Source organism: Grammomys surdaster, unplaced genomic scaffold (genome assembly GCF_004785775.1).
Source record: "Grammomys surdaster isolate TR1022 unplaced genomic scaffold, NIH_TR_1.0 125617, whole genome shotgun sequence".
Classification (NCBI taxonomy): Eukaryota; Metazoa; Chordata; class Mammalia; order Rodentia; family Muridae; genus Grammomys; species Grammomys surdaster.
In genome coordinates, this window is record NW_021620459.1 from 1,534,548 (window position 1) to 1,543,293 (window position 8,746).

Consider the following 8,746-nt stretch of genomic DNA (forward strand, 5'->3'; position numbering starts at 1 on the left):
AATAATGACCTTAAATTTCCCAGCATGCCTGTCGTTTACACTTCAGCTTTTCCATATGTTTATCAAGAAAGAAAACTTACCCTGAGTCGCTGAGCCCCTAGATTCTCCAGAAGTTAGCTTGTAAGACTGCATGACCTGAGAGGTTCCTTTAAATTCGAATGAGTTAACGAGCATTATTTACATGTGGATATGATGACAGGCCCAACTGGCCTAAAGTCAAGGTGTCTGGGAAGTCAGTAGCAACTTGGCTACCTTGCATTTATATCACACAGTTAAACTTGACACCTACTGCAGGGATGGAAAACTCCGCCCCCTTGGGAGCTACCTCTACTGGGAAGACCATAACTTTGGATTTATTGACTTTGGTGCGTTGAAGGTGTCAACCTGTTACGTAGGCACATTTGACAGAGGTATCAAGGGTAAATGTTGTGTCTCATTTTCAGAGGGGGATCAGTCCAACTTTAAATATTTACCCCTGCACAGGATCTCTAGTGCTATAGAAAGCTGTCTGGGACTTCCATGCTGGTTCACTAACTCTGATTCCATCAGCCTGACATAGGAAATCCATCAGTCTGTGTCTGACTCACAAAATTGAGACCCAAAAGGAAAAATAAATTTCTTGTGAGGTCATCCCTGCGGTCTGAACACTATCTGGTAGACTCCTTGAGCCACTAAAGTGGCAAAGAACTTGGCTGTCTGCCCAGTTGTTGGAGAAGGTGCCAGAGACAAGAAAAGTAGCCAGAGGTGGTGGCATATGAGAAAACAGAGCCTGAGTTGGAAAACAGAGGACGGGGCAGTGCTGTGTGGTGATGGGCACAGAGACGCGCTCACAGAAAAGCAGACCCCAGGTGTCTTCATGGAGACAGAGGAGATGAGAACCAGTTAGGAAAAGAGAAAAATCTTGTTCTCTTTTCTTTTCACAGGTGCAGAGTCTCACACTCTCACAAAAAGCTTCTCACACAGTACAAAAATTTAACTGCTTTCCTGCGTTTGGAAATGTCCACCAAAAGTTAAAAGGAATTGAAAGGGAGGGGCAGAGGCACAGCACTCTGACGTTTTCAAACTATTTGGAAGAAGAGAGGCCTTGGGTGTGACTCCAGACTTGGACTTCGAGTCTTGTTCCCAAGTGCTCATATTTCCCCAGGCAGCATTCGCAGCCAGCTCTCTGATGGCTGACCTTTGCCAGGCAGCAGTGTTGGAGCAGGGGGATGTCAGTAGTCCACTCTCAATCCTGGCCAGGGGTTCTGTCCTTCTGCTGCATGGTCTTTCCAAATATATTGGGCATCTGAATGGAGCTGAGATATTAAGCAACTCCTGAGTTCTAGTCTGTGTGCTGGAGGATTGTTTTCCAATAAGCTTTTTTGTAGGCACTCAACAACATTGAGGACACGTAGTGACACTGACTTTTTTTTTTCTAAAGAGCAAAGGAGTACATTTCTTCTGGATTCAATTAGATGAAATTGTCTTCTACTGCTTGATAGACAACACAATTCACTCTGTTAATGCTGCATGCATATTGGAGAAGTGCAGCATATGGCACACATTCATTGAACTCATAAAGGTCAAAGCTGCTGTAGACATCAAAGTATCTCTGTTCTCCTAAGGGTAATGGATACACAGAAACTGATTGTTAGTTTGATTGATGAGTTAAACACTTTAAAGGAAGATTAATATAAAGCAGAGCCCCTTTTGGGCAACCTACCATTGGCGTTGCATAGCAGTTTCTATTCCATCATGCAGGAAAGCTCATTAAGAAAGGAAATACACAACTCAAAAAATAGCTTCAGGAAGTCCCTAAAACTGACCAGATTCACTAGACTTCTTCCCCCTCAAGAGTATATAAGCAGTAAGACTGCTGACAGTCACTCTCAGACAAACTATGTTGCTGGAGGAAGCAGAGACCAGCTGAGCTGCCAAGAAACAAAGACCGGGTGAGCCACCTGGAAAGGACAGACACCCTGATACCTGTTGAGCTGCCTTCAGGCTGTGCAGTGTGCTCTGTGGTCCAGGCTTTTGAGAGCTATCAGCCATGCCAGGGTGGGCTTTGGCAATGGAATTGTCTTTGAGTCATTTCTGCTCCTGTAAACAAACCCCAATAAAACTCATTGTTTTAGCAAGTTGGACTTTACTGGGATCTCTGTTTTCATCTATTATTGTTTCCTTATATAAGGTGAGCAGACATATACATAAACACACATGCACTCTAGTATCTATGTACACAAACATACACACACATATACACATTAACATTATATGTTATATATTACTAATATTACATATATTGTATTTTGTTATTTGATAGTCAGATATTTTATGACAAACATTTCTCACATCCCTTGAGATAAAAAATCAAGTTTCCTTTTTAAAAAATGTTCATTTCTGCAAGTTTGTTCTCTATCCTGTTTCAATTGAAGATTTACAAAGACTGACAGGAGAGCATTAACAGACTTGTGAATTACGTTTCTGGGACACATTTGTAGTTGGGTTCAATCTCTGTTGTTCTAAGTTCATTGTAAACAGTACTGATGTCCGTTGTTGGTGAGTAAGTTGAGCCTACATTTCTAATATTTCCCTATTGAAAATATCCATAAAATTCTTATTTTTTAAAATCTATTTTAACACCCTGGTCATCCTTCCTCCTAAACTCCATATGGTCTGTGGGTTGTATCTTGGGCACTGTGAGTTTTTGGGCTAATATCCACTTATCAGTGAGTGCATACCATGTGTGTTCTTTTGTGATTGGGTTAGCTCACTCAGGATGATATTTTCTAGTTCCATCACTTGCCTGTGAATTTCATGACGTCATTGTTTTTAATAGCCGAGGAGTACTCCACTGTGAAGTGTGAGGACAGTATACTTCAGGGGAAGCATCACTCTCTGGATTAATCTGTTCAGTTGCTTTAATCTGTCAGATGCCCCCCACTCAAGAAAGAAGGAAACTCTTTTGATGGAAATAACTGGGCCTGTGAGAGCTCTTACATTGGCCTTCTGGTGCAGTTAGGACATGGTAATGTTATTTAGATTTGAATGTATTCTAGCACTTTAATGAACAGGCTTTAGGTATAGGATACTAGCACTTGTGTTTGTTTCAAGCTGATTTGAAATACAAGTTCGGAGATTTGTATTGTTACCAATGTTTCAGGCAATTACTTTGAAAATCCTTTCAGAGAAATAAGCGTTTTCACTAAATGTGACAGAAACAATGTTTCAAGTGGCTTTGTGAAGTTGGGAGATCACATAAATACATAAACAGAAAAAAATCTCATTTTAGATCTGTGGAGAAGTCAGAGGAATTGTGTCAGAGACATTTTACTTGGTAGACTTTGCATAAATAGTACTAGATTTACTGATTTCTGCAGTAGTTAGTAGGGTTGTATTATAAACATTAATCATAGTTCCATATAGAAGCTTCTTTAATTAATTAGATTTTGAAAGATATTCAATTGATGGAACTTCAGATCTGTGTATGTCAGAAGTTGTATTTTATTTTAAATTCATTCTTCACTCATAATCTCTCACAGACATGACTGCCTAATGATGAACTGAATAAGGACGACACCAGTAGACACACTAGTGTGGGCAGGGTATGTGTTGGGGTAGAGGTGAAGCTCCCAAGGCCTCAGCCCTGCACAACAAACTACAGGCCATTTGGAAATGCTGAGAGCAGGAGAAATGGTCTCCCTCACTGACGATCACAGCGAATGTATGTATGTATTTGAGTGTTACTCAGTGAGTCCTCGATACCAGAGGTTGACCTGATTCTCCAATGTCTGTATTGTTACTGACCAAATCCCCCTTCCGTTGTTCCCAGGAGAAGGGGGTGTCTGTGCCTTGGGACCACCCAGGAATGAGTTTAGCAGTGGACAACTTGCCGCCTCTGATCTGACGTACGAATTATTTTTAAAAGATTATCTTTAAAACTCTCAGACAAATGTGAGACCCAGCCAAGGCTCAACCCTAGGCAGAAGACATAGCCATGGCCGTCTGAACTGACCAGTTTGATCAGGGAAGTACAGAGAGGTGATGGTTTCTGCTCGAGGAATTGAAGCTGTGGGAGAGCTGAGCATGAAGAGGCAGATCTCTAAATTAATCTCACGGGCAATTGTCAGAAGGAGCTGGATTCGGGCTGAGAGAAGTTAAACACAGTCTGACTATGTGAAAGCAGGTTTGTATGTGCATCCAGGTTAGGGGGATGAGTGGATGTTGAAGATGCTGAGGTAGTAGGAACTCCCATGGTTTGGTGCTTTGTCCCTGTAGCATAGCCTAGACCTCAGAGGAGTAGAGCAGCGGCATAGGATGCTGCAGCTTGGATCTGGTTTGTCCCAAGAGTCCATGCACCAAACACTCATCTTCACATAGCTGTCTCACACTAGAGCTTGTAAGAGGCAGATCTTATAGGGAAATGCTAGTCGTCAGGGGTGTGGCTCAGGAAATGCTAGTCGTCAGGAGTGTGGCTCAGGAACCAAAGAATCTTCCACAATAATGAGTGGAATAGCTCTGCCCTTTCTAGCCCCAATCATGTGCCCAAGAGCAGCATAGCCAGCTGAACATGGCCTGAAACTTCCAATGCTGGGGGCCAAATAACCTTTCTCTCTATTTATGGAAATATTTTAATTCACCTTTTAAAATGTTAACAACAATGTTCTCCAGATATTCATTGGTTATTGCATACTTTACAGTGAGGAAATAAAGGATAATTGAAAGGCAGAAGAGTAGAGTAAAGAAAATATGTAAGGGAAAACATAGTAAAAGAAAAGGCAGAATAAGCTGCCAGCTGATCCAGAGGCCTCAGTAATTAGGGGTGCTTACTTCTCTTGCAGAGGACCTGGGTTTAGCACCCACATCAGGAGGCTCACAACTGCCTGTTAAGTCCCTCTTCTGGCCTCTGTGGTCAACTGGACTCACATGCACATACCCTGACACACAAACACAGGCATACAGAAGATTTCAAAACATATAAAAATAAATATATAGAAGATAAGGGCCAAGTGGTGAAAATTTAAAACAAATAAACAAAAACTCCCTAAATTTAGTTATAACTATCACCCTAATAAACAATGCTGAAAAAGTTAAAGTAATAATTTTGGAAAAGTAGAAATACTACTAGAAAAAAATCTAGTGTTGTTTGTTAAATATCAACACAGGGAATTTAAAAGAAACGTAATATAATGACAAATGAATAGAATAGCAACAATTTGACAAGATATATAAAAGTTATGAACTCGTATACATCCATTATAATACAAATATGCACATATGACCCCAGAAAAGATTTCACACAGCTTCCTCAGAATTGGTCAGAATTGCTTTTCAAAGCAGAAAACATTGTAATTATGAACCATCTTCTCATGTGTTTAGATCTTCTATTTCATTTTTAACCTCTCTCTCTCTCTCTCTCTCTCTCTCTCTCTCTCTCTCTCTCTCTCTCTCTCTCTCTTTCTCTCTCTCTTTCTGTGTATCAGTTCCCTGAATTAGTTGTGTTCCATTTCCTACCACCTTTAAGATATGTTTTCCCTTGAAGCCCTTATAAAAGGCAGGAAGTTAGTCCTTGTGAAATCATTTTCACAAATACTTTAGCACTGTGGAAAAGCACAGAAGGAATGAAGTGTTTAGATCACAAAACGGCAAGTATGGTTCAGCATTGCTTGCCTTGTGGAAGTGAAGCCTGCCCATACAGACTGGCCAGATTTGTTCTGAACTCTCTAGTGCTTCCTGGTTTGGAGTAGTTATACTTCTTTCCACTTGAAATTTAATTGTCAAGCTTCCTAGCCTTATTATGTCCTGTTGGTCCAACCTTGCTGTCCTCTTGGAAAGAGCTGTGGTTTTATTCAGCTCACCTGAGCATCCTCCCCCATTTTTAATTTTAGGTTCACATGTTTGGTATTGTAAAGGTTTCTGTTTAGATGATTGCCTTTTGAAATTTTTGCATGTTAGTCACACTATGTAGCTCATACTACTGTGGAACTTGCAACCCCCCTCCCTCAGTCTCAGGAGTATTGAGATTACAGGAACTAACTGGCACAGCCCGTACTTAACATTTAGTTCTCAGTGGTAGGGTGACCTTAGTCTGTAGTTCACCACCACATGTATTGCGTGTTCTCTGCAGATTAAAGGACGCCACCATTGTTCTGGCAACCCTGTGCTGGCACTTGTGTAACTTTCCATGTTATCAGAGAGAAGCTTCCTGTACATATTATACACCATCATTTTAGCTCACCTTATTTACTATCTGTCAATTCATCAGTGAGCGTTGATTCATGTGCGCGAGGGGAATCTCCCTGAAACGTTGTTTATGAGTGAAAAACGTGAGTGTGCACTCTGAATGAATCTCGAAGTCTCAAACATGCCTCCTCCTGAATCACTTCATCAGCCTGGATTACTGTGCAGAGAATTGTGGGAAAGGCTTAGCTTTTCCTAAAGCATGGCTCCAGTACTCAGGTTACCAGGGTTTAGCACCCACCTGCCTGCATTCACACACACCCCCACCAAAGGCCAGGCTGCACTCTCAGCTTTCCAGGTTAACACAAAGAAAAAAAATAGAATATATCGGTCCACAAGAAAAGTCAGAGAAAACAACAAGCAAGGCAATTTGGTCCAAATAAGGAAAAAACAAAAATTAAAAAAACAAAACAACAACAACAAAAAAAACCCCAACCAACCAAAAAACCAGAAATGACTTAGATCTGTATTAGACCCTCCTTGAGTCTAATACAAAGACTTCTGATGTCAAAGAATTGCTTCACAAGCCTTCCCTGCCCTCTCTTAGCCAGACAGTGAAGAATGAAGGAAAGGGGACCAATGATGAAGGGAAACCGATGATGGAAGGGGATGTCTCAGGGGGCCCATGCTGAGGAGGCATCTCTTCCCCCTCAGGGACCAGCCACACAATGGTATAGCATAGAATAGAGTTTATTCAGGGCATGGGGAGGGGAGCCAGGAGGGTAGTAGAGGCAGAGAGAGAGAGAGAGAGAGAGACAGAGACAGAGAGAGACAGACAGACAGACAGACAGACAGACAGACAGACAGACAGACAGAGGGAGACAGAGACAGAGAGAGAGACAGAGAGAGAGACAGAGAGAGAGACAGAGAGAGACAGAGAGAGAGAGAGAGAGAGAGAGAGAGAGAGAGAGAGAGAGAGAGACCACATGGAGGGAGATGGAGGGAGAGGGAAGGGAAGGGGAGGGGAGAGGGGGCAGAGAACCTGTAGGCCAGAGGTTGAGGGCATAAGAGAGAGAGGAGGGGGCAGGCAGCCCCTTTTATAGTGGGCAGGTCTACCCAGCTGTTGGCAGGTAACTGTGGGGAGAAGCATACCTGGCTGCTGCCAAGTAACTGTGGAGGTGGAGTTTAGACAGAATACTAACAAAGAGAACCTGAGAAAAAAAGAAGATAGCTAGAACTAAGCCCCCAAGTTACAGGCTTGCTCCTTACAGAAGCAGAAGCAAGAAAAGGAAAAAAAAAAAAAGGGCCTTATTCTCTTTTGTTCTACCCCGCCCCCCCAAAATAGACGTTTTTTTTTTTGTTTTTTGTTTTTTTGTTTGTTTTGTTTTATTTTTTTTTCAATCTGATAGTCTTTTTCCGGGGGTGGGGGAGATGTTTTATAATTTAAAATATATTTCATCTTTATTTATTTTATGTGAATGAGTATGTTGCCTGTGTGTATGTGTGTGTACCCTGTGCTTGTCTGGTGCTTGCAGAGGTCAGAGGAGGGAGCTGGACTCCCTGGAATAGAGTTAGACATGATTGGGAGTTACCATGTGGATGCTGGGAATCAAACCCAGGTTTTCTGCATGCTAACCCACTGCTTTTAACTGTTGTGCCATCTCTCCAGCCTCCCAAACTGTTTTAAATACATAAATAAATTAGAAGTACAAATGAAACCACTTCTGATGACACCTGATGCTACTAATGGGCCCTTTGGCTGAGAGGATTCATGGAACCTGGCTAAGAATCTGTGCCGTGCTTCAGTCAGGAAGAGCTTTGTAGGAAAGAGGGACTTGCAGCCTAGGACAACTTGACTTTCATTAAAAAAAAAAAAAGTATTTACAAAGTGAGGGCATGGTGCAGAGGAACCTTGCTAGGAAGTGCATGCTTCCTGAAAATGCAGAACATTTTTAATCAAATCTAGAATCAAGGATGAGGAGCAAAATTACCCACAAGTGTACTTCCTCGACAGCGATGACAATCTGGGAACTCAGGCAGCAGCAGATGACTGTTATGGCCTTTGAGGCAGAAGCACACACTGTCTCCAAGACTACACTTTCTGGTAATCTGAGCTCTTCAAAGACATTACACATCAAGCTAACTTTTAAAAATGCAAATCAATCTTGGTCCCAGTTGTTTGATTCTTCAGTCACCACCAGGCCAGGCAAGCAACTAATAGGCTGAGCACGGCCCTGAGTCCTGAGCTTCCCTGGAGTTGTCCAGGGCAGTAAGGGAACCAGGTAGTCACTCCTTTTAGATGCCACCAGGAAAAAGGCCCATATCCTGTTGCCCAGTCCTCACTGTGTTGGCAAATATTTCAAAATGCTTTACACTCAATGAGGAATTATACAGATTTTCTTTGCTGGAAGATTTCTTCTTTTGAGATTGATTTAAAAACCAGCATTTCCTGATAGCTTTCCCAGGAACTCTAAATATTCAGGTCCCCTGCCCCACTATGCATTGCTGGGTGCTTTAGAAGGAATGAGCCCTTGTAAGCTTCAAGGAATGATTAAAGTTTGAAGAAGTTTTCAAACTGGCCAAAAAG